Raw genomic sequence first — 14,263 nt, 5'->3', positions numbered from 1 at the left:
CTCGAGAGCACAAGTGAAGTTGATAGGCCTTGGTCAGGCTTTGGGTGAATAAGATTAGCCAATTCATTCATTCATTTTAATTAAATTAATTGAATTGATTAATTAATTTACTAATCTGGGTGACCAAGCAAAGCAAGTCCCAATAGGGATATTACAGAAATATTAAAGTGATGTTTTATTAGGGTAATTTGTCGCTCTTGAAAAATGTCTTTCGAATAGTGTGTCATAATATTCAAGAAATACAGATTTTGCATTAATGTGGGCCTACATGTTCAAAAAAATTGTGACATTAAATGTGCAAGAAAAAAAAGTGTACTGTTTCCTTTATGATTGTATGCATAATTTAATAGAAATAGAAATCAAGGTGGTTATTGTTTTGGGGAAACTTGCGATGGAGTAACTCTCCAGAAATACAAACTTTTTTCTTTTTCAAGCATTTTTTTTTTTTTTACTATTAAATAGTTGGATGAAATCTGGGTGGATTCCGACTGACTGTTGGGAAACAAGAGGTTAAATGGAGGAATGTCTCCAGTCCACTGCCATTCATTGGTATTCGTCTGTCTCAAATGCTGCCTTCAAATGCTCCTTGTAAACTTCTACTTCCAAAGTTGGAAGTGGTACATATGACTCATCCAAGTGCTTTTGCACATAAAAACATAACTGACCCTGTAAACAATAGTCTTTTTTTTTAGTGGTTGTTGTCAAGCAGCACAGAGCAGAATGAAGAGGACAAAATGCACATCAGGCATGCAAATTCTTTTATTTATTAATCTATTAGCTAAGCTTGTTGTGAATTTGCATATCACAAAGGACAAGTTGTAAGGACGTGTTCACACTATTCTGCTTTTTTTTTTGTTAATTATTAAATACATTATTAAATTATTACATAGTAGACCAGACACTATGTAATAATTTCTTGACAAGGCTTCCATTCTCCCCTTAAATGTCACATCGTAGCCACCTGGGTGTCCTAGAAAATTCCCCATTTTCCCAATTATATTCATTTATTATATCCCATCATTATAATGTTTCCCAGTGTGATTTGCCACTTTGTTGGGTGGGTCATGTGCAACCCTGCGATAGCGCATTAAGGCCATCGTAGGTGACTTTATTTTTTTATCGCAGGAGGGTAATATTGCGAGAAAGAACTGAGAGATTTCTGAAAAAAAAAAGCAGACATTTGCGAGAAAAAACTCAGAATTTCTGCGATTGAACTCAGAAATTTGCAAGAGAAAAAAAACTGCAGGAACCTACAGTAAAGTAACCCGCCAACTTAATTTCACTATACATAGGTAAACTTATGTGATGGCATGTTTGCTGCACCTCCTCACTGATTTATGGCATTAATGTTCATTTTTTATTGTAATCTGACTTTATTTCTTTTTCTCAAGTTCTAAATTTCTGACTTTACTCTCAGAAATTCTGAGTTTTTTGTGGTAAAAAAAAAAAAAAAAAAATCACCAACAATGGCCCTAATACGCTGTCGTAGCAACCCCCGTGTCAACATATAATCGCGGTATTTCCGACAGGACCTTGAAGGCAGCGTCTCTCGCCCGGCCGCTGCACCTCATCGCACATAGCCCCCACGACCAGAGAGGCTCGGCTGGATGCTGCTGTCTGTCAGTGGAATAACTCTGTTATGAACACGGAATAAAACGATTTATCAACATCCGGATCCCCTTTGGAGGTAAGGGACAGGACCGTCTCCGGGGTGCGTCCGCTTATTAGACGGGGATCGTCCGGTTTTCTCTTCACAAACAGTCTGGATTAGACAGAGACACATTTTGGGCACAAGCACGCTGCAAAAAATGTCCATCTTAACAAGTCGTCTAGTGTCACATTCAGCCGTGCGATCGCATTATCCATCACACAAGTGACAAACGCTGCAAATCAGGTGAGATCATTCCACTCGTTTCCAATGCAGATTCACTTGTTTCGGGAATTTCCTCCAAAATAAAAGTGTCGATATCTTGAAACCAGGCAGAATAAGGCGGATCACTCCACTGGCTATAGGATCAAGATGTGACTTCGTTCAGAGAGCGTTCTCAAAACAAGTTGATTTAGCATCGGAAGCAATCGAAATCGTCACGTATTTTGTCAGCAGTTTTAGAGAAAAACAAAGATTTTGCGGCCAAAAGTGGTGGAAACGGCTTTTTTAGAGTGGATATTTTTTACAGTGCACGTTCTGCAGAAACGCGCCGCATGTCTGTCTGCTTGTGTTTAAAGCCCCTGTTTTTTGTTGTTTATTTTTTGCCATTTTATATTCCTAAATGAAGCCTTGCAGCTCAAGTTTCCCGTTGTTTAAATCGGGGTTTGGAAGCTCACATATTTAAAGGCCTATTCCGAGTTTTTTTTTTTTTTCCCCCTCAGTAGGGTGGGAGGGTTTCATGAGTGTCGGCTTTTCACCGCCCTTGTTGCTGCCAGTCCACACCTCTCTGTACTCATTGTTCCATTCAACAGTGCAGATTAATCCGCCGCACCTTTACGTTATATTTCATATTGCAGAATAAGCCGGATCGCCCCATTAGGCTCAACAGACAAGCTATTTTGCAGCTTAATGCATTCGCCCTTTGTTATATTTGTATTTGTCCGACATGCCATCATCGCCCACTGGGAAGGGAAGGAACCGCCCACTGGTGAAAGTGTCGGGGCCTGTGCGGCGTTCGAGTGCTGTCGGATGTATCGGCACTTGAACGGCACTAGAAAATAGTAAATGCGAGAGGGAAGGCTGGATTTAAGGTCTACTCAAAAGAATGGGGTTCATATGTATTTATTTGCCACTCCAGAGTTAATCAGCCTTCATCAGGAGAAACCACGTGGTTCACTCTAACTATACTGATGTCAATTGGGGCCACATCAATACATATTAATAAAGTGCATATGGCAAATCATATAAAAGTACAAATTGATGTGCATTTCCACTGAACAGGATATATAGCCTGCTACCTGGTTGGTTGAGAAAAGACTGGTTGACTTGTCCAACTGGTTGATAACAAGCACTTATGTTTACTATAAGCATCAGGTGATGAGCCAATCAGAAAACAGTCAACACAGAAGCTAAACAATAGTGGTTTGAAATCTGTAGACTCAAATTTACGACTTGAGTTTCAGAAGTAGGAGCTTATGTGGAGACCCTGAAGGCAGCACGGACTATTACTGTGGCTTTGGTCCCTTGTGTGAATGCGACGTGTCGGCCATTTGTCAAAATGTTGAGGTAAACAGTAATTGAATCACAGACTATAACTAAGACCTGCCACTGGCCTTTAACCTTTGTACCAGCCGCTGATTTCAACAGAGAGGCTGCAGGAAAAAATGTTAGTCTGTAAGGGAAGCTGGAGTACAGGCCAACTGTTTTGGAATAATACTGTTTTGGAAAACTAAAACTAATAATAATAATAACCATCATCATTAGGGATGGGACGATATGCTTATGTCACAATACGACTGGATATGCGATATGTGGTTCACGATTCAACACAACCAGGATACGATGTAATAAATAAAAGTTCAATGACAACAAAGTCTGACTGTGCAGAATTATCTTTATTTCTGAGACTCAAATCTTTCTAGTGAGGTCGGCTTGCTAGAATGTAAACAACAATATAAAAATGTCATTACAAAGTGACAATAATATAATTTGGATGGAGAGCTTGTGAAACTGTGATGGTCAAGCGTCTCATTTGTGATTACTACAGCAGAATAAAATGGAGCTATTATCGTGATTCATCTTTCTGCCCCACGATACGTATTGTCGCATTTTTGTATCGCGATATATTCAATTTCGATATATCGTCCCATCTTTAATCATCATCATCATCATGGTCATTCTTCTTCCCCTACTTTTAATTAGCTTAGTAGTAGTATTAGTATTAGTAGAGACGGTACTAGTAGAAGTAGTCATAGTAGCTCATGACTAGGGCTGGGCGATATGGTTGAAATCAATATCATGATAATCATAAGGATTTTTCTCGATATCAATATATATCACGATATGGTTCATGTATGCAAAATCACGTTAATCAAATTAATGTCCATCTCATTGAACCGAATGGTGATGTTAGGTGTGGTGTCAAACAAAACAGAAATATTCAAATAATATTCCTACCATACCTCATTTTATGAGAGTTTTTAAGTAAAATTTGCTTGTCATCATCAATTCAGACAGCAGAAATGTGTGTCACGATATCAAAATATCTTCATATCATCACAATATGATTCCACTGAAAGACGATAAACGATAATATTGAATTATCGCCCAGCCCTACTCATGACTATTAAAAAGCAGACAGGTGCAGACCTTAAAAGCCCATGCAAATTCATTTAATTTCATTTCACTTTATTTTATTTTTTAATTTACAATTATTTGTGGGAGATAAAGCTCAGAATCACTTTGTGTCCACGTGAAAGTAGGAGCAAATGCTAAAAAAAAAAAAAAAAAGTATAAATATAGTCTTTTAAAAGTCCCTCTGAAAAGTTGCACTGCTCAGAAGATCTAGTCAAGTATTGCGAGTAGAACTAGAAAGGTGCATTTTCTGGAGAAAATACGTGTGATTGCTGAGAGTGCAATATAAATGTGACAGCCCATAATAACAAATCTCTAGCATATGTGGTGTGTGTAGGCACGTGTGTGTGTTGGCCACACATGGCTACTCTAAGAGTAGCCATGTGTGTGTGTGTGTGTGGGTGTGGCAGAGATAGTTAGCAGAAAGACTATTGTGTAAAGGCTGGAAGGTACAAAGAGTATAAATAGTATGAAGAGTAGGAGTATGAAGAGTCTGAAGAGTAGTGAGTACATGTCAAGTCAAGTCAAGTCAAGTTTATTTATATAGGCCTTTGTCACAAGCATATCTCAGAGGACTTTACAGAGAGTGTATCTAGCTAGGTCTAACTAAACACAATCAATGGTGAACAAAGTTATGTAAGACAAACATAGCAAACAAACAAAAAACACAGCTAGGCAAGAGCAGATTCAGCAGGACAAAACAAAACTACCTATTCTACAGCCTAACCTACCCGGCAACCCCAGCCTTAGACCCTAAATGCACACAAGGAAAAATTCCCAAGAAAAACCTTTGTAGGAAAACTTGGAAGAAACCTTGGGCGGGCTGAGGCAGATAGGGATTGAAATGGAGAAGAGTGAAATAAGCAGAAGAGCTGCATGTGTAAGAGAGCAGCAGTGCAGCAGAAACTAGTGTGAAAACGTTGAACAAACGTTAATATCTCAAAAACTATACATCGCATCGCTTATATATTGACATTGTGAGCGAGAGCAGAAGCAGCTGAAGGGTTTGATGTATAATATGTGTATGTAGTGTTAAAGTTGTGTGAACTGTCACAGTTTTTTGTGTGAATTTAGTAAAAAGTACAGCCTGTACAGTCTGCTAGAGTGAATTGTGACATCACTCACTCTAGGCTGGCTCCATAGGATCCCATTATAAAGGTTGAAAAAAGTATAAAATTTAAACTGGGATTACTCAAAAAGTACAAAAGCTATCAAAAAGCTGAATAAGAGTAATAAAGTACTAAAAGTGGTGACCCGTTTAAAGTTTGAATGGAGTGTCTAGCTTAAAGTATGAAAGAGTAGTTAGAGTTCACACAGGGCATGGTTTGAACAGTCCTCCCATAGACTTACATTGTAAAAACAGGTGCTAAAAAGTTGAATAGTTCAAAAAGTATAAAAGATATAAAAATGTTGAATACAAGTTGTAACGTCCTAAACAAGCTGAACAGTTTGAAGTTTGAATGAAGTTTCTAGCTAAAAGTATGAAAGAGTATTTAGAGTTCAAAAAGTGCAGATTTGAACATTCCGCCCATTGACTCCCATTATAAAAAAAAGTGGAAAAAAGTAGAATAGTTTAAAAAGTATAATAGATATCAAAAAGTTGAATACAAGCAGGCATGTCCCAAACAAGCTGAAAGTTTGAATGGAGTTTCTAGCTGCAAGTATGAAGGAGTGGTAAGGTTCCAAAAAAAGTGTACGGATTAATAATAATAAAGAGTGGGAATATTATACACAACTAGAAAATTTCAGGAAATTTTGAGTGTGCCTGCTGCTTGGTGCGCATCTCCATCCCTCGCACACACACAAACACAAACAGTATGACAGTATTAAACAGTATTAACTGTCGACCTAGCCAATCACGGGCAGGTGTGACAATTTCTGCCCAGAGACTGAGTCACTAGTTGCTATGGATACAGGCCCCCCTGTGGCGGGAAACTTTGAACTAATGTTTCATTAGCACTCACAATAAGCCAAAACCGGTCGCCGAACAAATCCCTGTATCTCGAAAAGTAAAGCTCGCATCGAAAATGTTTTTTCACTTTGAGCGTCCCAAGACTTCACCGGCGACACTGATGTATGACATGTGTCTGTATGATTTAAACTAAAGGAGCTGTGATAAAATATAAATCACCTTCTTTTCTTCTTCTCATTCTGGGTTTGAGCGGTCAAATTACATTGAAGCGGATGGGAGTGTTGGACGGCACTCCCTGCCCTTTCGGGCGATTTATTCAAAAACCGTGGGTCCTATTTCAATGGAAGTAACATTGGGTGAGAGAGGACAAAAATGCCTACAATTTGGTGTATAAATCTTGCTTGTAGAGTGGAAGCTGTGGGACTAAGACGATAATGTTTGGAAGATTTCTGATCAAATTTGAAGGCGTGGAGCTAGAGTGTGTGATGACTTCACGTGCTCTAGGTCTGAACATTCTGCACAATACACACCCATTATAAAATCTGAAACTGTCCAAAAATCTTATAAAACGTAAACTGCGATTGCGTGAAAACCGTAGTAGCTATTGAAAAGTTTCTTTAGACCAACAGAGTTCAAAGTCTTGTGACCTGTGTAAACTTTTAATCATGTTTCTGTGATAAAGTATGACCCAGTGGCGTGGCTCCAAAGAGGGGCCGGTTTGATGAATTTCTGCGATTTTTTTTCCGATTCTCCATTCATTTCAATGGGTCGAAAATCGCACGTTTTCGCACTTCGTGCGAAAACTTTACGTACAATCTCTAAGAAAAGTCATAGCACTTGATTCACGTTCAAGGCGCACGTTTTGATGTATTTTGAGGGGTGTCACGGCTACGCTGCGAGACTAGTTACGCGCCGAAGTTTTGCAAGGAAGAATAAAAAGAAAAAAATAATAATAAGTATGAGCAATATTAAGAGTGTGCTCCTTTGCCTTGCAAAGCAGGCACACTAATAATTGAATTGCTTTTCACCTCTGATACCACCAGGCTATCAGCAAGCAACAAAGCAACAAATGAGCAACAACTGTATATTGGTCTGTAGGGGATAAAAAGCAGTGGTATTCTGCCATCCTCTGGTATCTGAGGTGACTGGCAATGATTGAATGACCCACATCAAACAAAGTAGCAGAACCATTATATTTACTTGACCCGTCACATTGGATCAATTGAAGCTTTTATACAAACAGAAACACAAGTCCCAGTCCAGGGAGAGCAGCAATGATTAAATGACCCATATCAAACAGCGAGTAGGAAGATATTTACCAAAGCTTTATTTAGACAGGACTTCACACAGGTTGTCTCTTATCTCGCCTTTCCCTCTCTGAGTCCCGTGTGTGTCAATGTTTGAACACAGTAGCTTATTACTAGCAATCTGCCAGCAGTGTAGAATCAACACAAATAGAGCGGGAGCGTGTGTGCAAATGTTTGAATGTTGGTATATCGTTTTATCGAGTGGGTTGGAGTGGTTTGGAGTGCTAAGTGCCAAGAGATAAGGAGGTTTGACTTCCTGGGCGGACAGGCAGCCAGCAGAGGAATTCCTCACACACAGGATTTCCTCAAATTTTTAAACCCTTAATTATCCAGGGGGAAATTGATGGAGCTCTTTGCTCTTTTTACCCCGAAAATGCCCCGCTTCACATTCATGCAGTTACATACAGCCTCACTGGGAGCCAGGCTTGGGCGATATACCAAATTTAAGATCGCGATACTGTAGAACAAAAATATTGCGATATATGATATTATCGTAGGGGGGAGGGCTTTTTTTTTCTTTGTTTTTTTGTGTTTTTGGGAGGGTGTTTTATTTTATTTCTTCCAAATTACATCAAATTTCAAGGCCATAATAATAATAATTATTATTATTAACAGCCTAGAAATTTGAAACAATGGCCATTTGGTGTAATTTGCTCATTCCTGCTGTCCCAGAAAAACAGGCTGATTAAAAAGACAAGTTTTTCACTTCAAGTATGATTCATTTTGATTTTTTACTATCCTACCACTAGTAGATTATAGGTTTATAAGTTTAAAAGCTTTTTTTGGGGGGGGGGTATTCAATATCGCAGGAAATATCGCGATATTCACGAAATATCGTGATATTTCATAATATCGCATATCGGCCCAAGAGCTGCCCAGGCACTCACTGTTCTCTATTCCCTTTGTAACCAATAGACAGTGAAGAGGATAAGATGAAGATGCCTCTGACCCTTTCCACCTGGGACTAACATGCTTCTTGGGTGATTGGATTATAATTGGATGAGGCAAAAATACATCAAATCCAAGTGTAAATGCACCCGAGACGCATTGAAGACCCAATCAGAGATGCATGTGGCCTCATTAATATGTCTCTAGTTCACATATAATAGGTACTTTGGTGTGCTAATTCAACCAGGAAACACATACGAACCAAATCATAACATATTTTGTCCAAAATGGATTGTCAGGATACTCGTGGGTGGGGAACAAGCGAGGCGAGGCGTTCGCTGTGTGACTTTTGAAAGGCAGAAATCTCAGAACCCGCCCCCGCATACACTCCTCGGCCTCTTTATTAGGCACACCTGCTCATTAACACAAACAGCCTGCTCCTTCAAACAGCGAATCATGCGGCAGCAACTGAATATATAAAGCATGCAGTCATGGAGAAGTGGTTTCTTTTTATGTTCGACCTAACAGTAGAATATGCAAGATGCGTGATCTTAAGCAACTTTGACCGTTTGTCTGATTGTTGGTTCATTGAACAAAGCAGCATAACAGCCCAGGGTTTTTGGGGGAAAGCCTCCTTTTTAACTGCTATCAACAAATGAATTTCATTTCACTTTATTTTATTTTAATTAACTATTAGTTGTGGGAGGTAAAGTTCAGAATCACTTTATTTGTGTTCAAGTGAAAGTAGCAAGAAATGCCAAAAAAAGTAGAAATATAGTCTTAAAAATCAACAACTGTGTATTGGTCTGTAGGTGATAAAAAGCAGTGGTATTCTGCCATCCTCTGGTATCTGAGGTGACTGACAATGATTGAATGAACCACATCAAATAAAGTAGCAGAACCATTATATTTACTTGACCCGTCGCATTTGGATCAAATCAAAGCTTTTATGTAAACAGAGACACAAGTCTCACATCAAACAAATGAGCAGATAAGCAGTGAGTAGGAAGATATCTACCAAAGCTTTATTTAGACAGGACTTCACACAGGTTGTCTCTTATCTCCTGGCCTCGCTCACAAGGTGTTCACTGCCAATTTGCCTGACGGGCTGTTTTGCAATGAGACGGCACCAATGTTACGTCGTTATTTATTCAATGTATCCTAATTTCGGTATCGCCAAACAATTTTTTTTTTTTTCTTTTTTTGCAATATTAGGATTGGAGAGTCTGTTCACATTCCAGTGGGTGGGGAGTTTTTGTTCCAAATCAGAGTATAGGCTGGAAAGTGAATTTTGAACGCCAGAAATCTCAAAAACCTGGCCAAGTAAAAGACATTTCTGCGAAGTGTCATACCTGTTGAATCTTTCAAAATGTTTATGTTGTAGGGATGGGACGATCTGCTTATCTCAGGATACGATTCGATATGCGATATGGGGTTCAAAAGAGGTTAAAAGTTCAATGACAAAGTCTGCAGAATTATTTTATTTCTGAGCCACAAATCTTTCTAGCAATCGTAAACAACAATTTAAAAATGTCATTGTGAAGTGACAATAATATAATTTGGATGGAGAGCTTGTGAAACTGTGATGGTCAAGTGTCTCATTTGTGATTACTACAGCAGAATAAAATGGAGCTAATATCACCATTCATTTTTCTGCCCCACGATACGTATTGTCACATTTTTGTATCGTGATATATTGAATTTCGATATATCATCCCATCCCTATTATGTTGTAATATCTATGTCTAGTAATAAGATGTTGTATAGAGTAAAATAAAATAGAAAATAGAATAAAAAATAATTGTTGAATAAAAATAAAGTCTAGAGGCATGCATCCTACAGTCACCCCTCCATTCAGATTGATTGATTTTGGATTAGAGAGCGCAGAGAGTGTGAGTGACTTCCTCCACTCTAGTGTGGGTTTCCTGTCCATCCACTGTATGGCAGGATGGAGGAAGGAACACTCCACCCCTCCACCCCCGCTGCCCCCCACAGCAGCAAGTGAACAGGCTGTAAACACACAGGCAGCGCGCACACACACACACACACACACACACACATACACAGGCAGACTGATAGACAAATATAGATCCCGGTGCATAAGCACACACGGCATGCAAACATACATTTACACACCGGAGTGATGGGGGATGGTGGGTGGCCTGGGTTACACACTTTTGGAGTGTGTGTGTGTGTGTGTGTGTGGGTGTGGGGGCTTTTGAGTGGGAGTCAAGGAACTGCAAAGAGAGTTTTGCATAGTTTTGAATAATTATTTTCTGGCTGCATGCTTTGCAAACCCCTTCCCTACTTAAATAAAGGTGTAAACAGAATAGGCTTCGGCCGATATTCGATATAATATTGAATATCACGATATTTTCCTTGGTATTGAATATCACCCCAACCCCGCCCGCCCGCGGCACCATGTCTTGCTTACATCACAATTGTGCAAACTTTTACACTTATAAACCTATAATCTGCTTGTGGTAGTAAAAAACAAAACTAATAGTTGTAGTGAAAAATGTGTCATTTTATTTCGAGTGGGTTTCCTTGCCACAATCAGCCTGTTTTCCTGGAAATGGCAGGAATGAGCAAATTGCACCAAATGGCCGTTGTTTCCTCCAATGTTTGAATAGTAAGATCAAATATCAATATTACATTAAAAAAATCTAGAATAATAATTATTAATAATACCCTAGAAATTTGATTTAATTTAGAAGAAATGAAACAAAATACAAAAAAAGAACCCCCAACCAGTTGACCTTAAGGCGAGGCACCACAGGTGAATAGGGGAAAAAAATCCTTTCATCCTATCAGAATGACATTTTATGTTAGATATAGAAATAAATACAAACACTTTTTGTATCATGACTTTTATTGATTTTGTTATTAACATTCAAATTAGCTAGTATTTCATAAAAAGTATGCAGATCTGCATACTCAGAACAGTTTTTTTTCCACAGTGGATGAAGTCAGAACGCATTTCAAGTCAGAATGCATTCATGTAAAATGCCTCATAAATAAAGATGACAAAAGATGTAAAAAAGCCTCTGTAAATTCCCAGTTATGTTTGTTAAGAAGCAACAGGTCAAATATCTACTATCTAAGTTAAGTTGAAAAAAGCATTTTTCATTCAGGGAATATGTCTTTCTTTCTTTTTTTTTCGCTTTGTGTACTAGCTGGTATAAAAACATACATTTTGTTTTTAATTGTTGTGTTGAACTACTATGAAACTGTAGTAGTAATAGAAGCAGAATAGGCAATTATAATAAATCAAATTTAACCAATCCACCCAAAATCACCATTTTCACCTGTGCTGCCTCACCTTAAAGAATTACAATGAAATAATATCAAAAGATTTTTCTTTCTATTTTTTCTGCTTTGTTGAACAGTATATAGCAGAGTGTGGCAGAAAAGATGGGGAAACAAAGAGAAAGGAAATACATGATGTGTGATAACCAAACCAAAAAGCCGATGAATACATGTATGATGTAAACGATGCGAAAAAATATGTAAAAAAAAAAAAAAAAAAGCATCTTGCTCACAGATCTTATGTATGGGTAAATAATGACATGTCCTGCTAAACTACAAAGCCAGGCCAACGAGTGAGGGTTGGAATAGGCATTTGACTCTGGATGTTATTGCCCTTCATATTACTGATGAATAATGCATTAACAGCAATTTGTGTTGATGGAAGAGGATGATCGTCCAATGGCCAGGACTCACAGTAATGGGTTTCCGTTATTAATTATAAAAATATTTGTCTCTCTGTGTCTTTGCCTACAGATGATGTGGAGTCTTGTGATCCTGCTGGGCACTGTCCTCAGTGTGGGTGAGTATTATCAAATTTCTCCCACTTTAGATCTGGCTTGCCCAGCCTTTCCTTACACTTTCCCCCTTCTCACTCTTCACGTTTCTATGGCAAGTCGTGCTCACCCAGTCTGTAGAGAGTCAATGTCTTCACCAGTTTGGGATCTTTCACTGTGGTCAAAGCTGCCACAGTGGAATCTCTATTTAGCACCAAATAGAAACTCTACTGTGACAGGCTTACTTAAAGTTCTACTCCTTGAGTTCCTTGTTTTTTTTTGGTTTTTTTTAAGTTAAGTTAAGTTAAGTTAAATTTTGTCTCCATCTTTAGTGATGATAATCAGTAATAAATCCAACTGAGCAACAAGAAATGATTAGCGCATGCTAGATATTTAAAGAACAAATTAGTAGGGATGGGACGATATATCGAAATTCAATATATCACAATACAATAATGTGACAATACGCATCGTGGGAAAAGAAAAAGAATCGTGATGTTAGCTCCATTTTATTCTGCTGTAGTAATCACAGATGAGACGGCTTGACCATCATAATTTCACAAACTTTCCATCCAAATTATATTATTTACAATGATCTTTGTATCTTTGTAATGACATTTATTGTTGTTTACATTCTAGCCAGTGCCATTGCTAGAAAGATTTGTGGCTCATAATTCTGCACAGTCGGACTTTGTTGTCATTGAGATTTTATTTATTCCATCGTATCGTGGTTGTATTGAATCGTGAACCCCAACTGCTCTTTTTTCTCCGATTAGTTCAAATTAGGAATGTTTGCATTGGCTTGACCGTAACTTCATGTTGCTAAAGCAAACATGGTGTTAAAACAAGACAATGCTCCCTCTCTCTCTCTCTCTTTCTCCTCATCCCTCTATCCCAGACTCCTATGCCGTCCATGACCTCCATGAGCGCTTGGCCCACGGCCGCCAGCTGAAGATCTACCTGCCCAAGAGTGCAGAGAAGCTGGAGTTCACACCAGCTGAAGAACCCAGCAAGACCTTTCTGTACTGGGAGAATGGAAGACACAGGTTAGAAACCAGCTCAAGGCCACCCACCTAACACTGGACAGTCAGCATAGCACCTGAGAGAATGCAGTAGTGAGATGCATCATTCCCCCCAAGTTTAGGCAAAATCCAACAAGGAAACAAACGTTTAAAGTTTCTTGAAAACACAATCAGTGGTGTGAAGTACAAACAATTAAACTTTACAACAACTATACCAGATTGCATGAATAACACTTCACATTAGGTAATGCTTGTTGTGACTTACTCATACTCTTTAGTTAATGCCAGAAAATGTTTAAGTAATACATCAAGAGTTAGGGTTTCAATTTAGACATTGGCATTAACAAACATGTATAACAACATTACTTAATGCAGTTGTTTATTGTGCATTTAATATGAACTCACCTTTGTTAATGTCACTGTTCATGCTTATTTCATGACAGTAAACACATTAGTAAACATTATTAACAAACATTTAATTCATGTCAGTAAACACATTAGTTAACATTATTAACAAACATTTAATTCATGTCAGTAAACACATTAGTTAACATTATTAACACATGTATAACAACATTAGGCCTAATTAATGCAGTTGTTTATGTGCATTTAACATTAACTAACCTTTGTTAATGTTGTTATTCATGTTTATTTCATGTTAGTTAACACATTAGTTAACATTATTAACACATTTATAACAACATTAGTTAATGCAGTTGTTCATGTGCATTTAACACTAATTGTTGTTAATGTTGTTATTCATGTTTATTTCATGTTAGTAAACACATTAGTTAACATTATTAACACATTTATAACAACATTAATGAATGCAGTTCATGTGCATTTAACATTAACTAATATTTGTTAATGTTGTTATTCATGTTAATTTATGTTAATAAATGCATTAGTTAACATTATTAACAAACATGTATAACAACATTAATGAATGCAGTTGTTTATGTGCATTTAACATTAATATTTGTTAATGTTGTTATTCATGTAAATTTATGTTAGTAAATGCATTAGTTAACATTATTAACAAACATGTA

At 37.8% G+C, this 14,263-nt stretch overlaps 1 long non-coding RNA gene across 1 annotated transcript; it reads left to right on the top strand.

The window, feature by feature from the left end:
* Nucleotides 1-1,587: 1,587 nt before the first annotated feature.
* Nucleotides 1,588-13,221, top strand: LOC139650291 (uncharacterized). The gene is made up of 3 exons (XR_011695637.1): nt 1,588-1,687; nt 12,173-12,218; nt 13,091-13,221. It is a non-coding gene; the product is annotated as an uncharacterized lncRNA (long non-coding RNA).
* The last annotated feature ends 1,042 nt before the right edge of the window (nt 13,222-14,263 follow it).

Source organism: Centroberyx affinis, unplaced genomic scaffold (assembly GCF_046629955.1).
Source record: "Centroberyx affinis isolate AG114_WGS23_722 - 3 ecotype Tasmania unplaced genomic scaffold, CSIRO-AGI_Caff_v1 ptg001478l_1, whole genome shotgun sequence".
In the NCBI taxonomy this organism is placed as follows: domain Eukaryota; kingdom Metazoa; phylum Chordata; class Actinopteri; order Beryciformes; family Berycidae; genus Centroberyx; species Centroberyx affinis.
The sequence above is the reverse complement of the archived record's forward strand: the minus strand, read 5'-3'. Positions and strand labels throughout refer to the sequence as shown.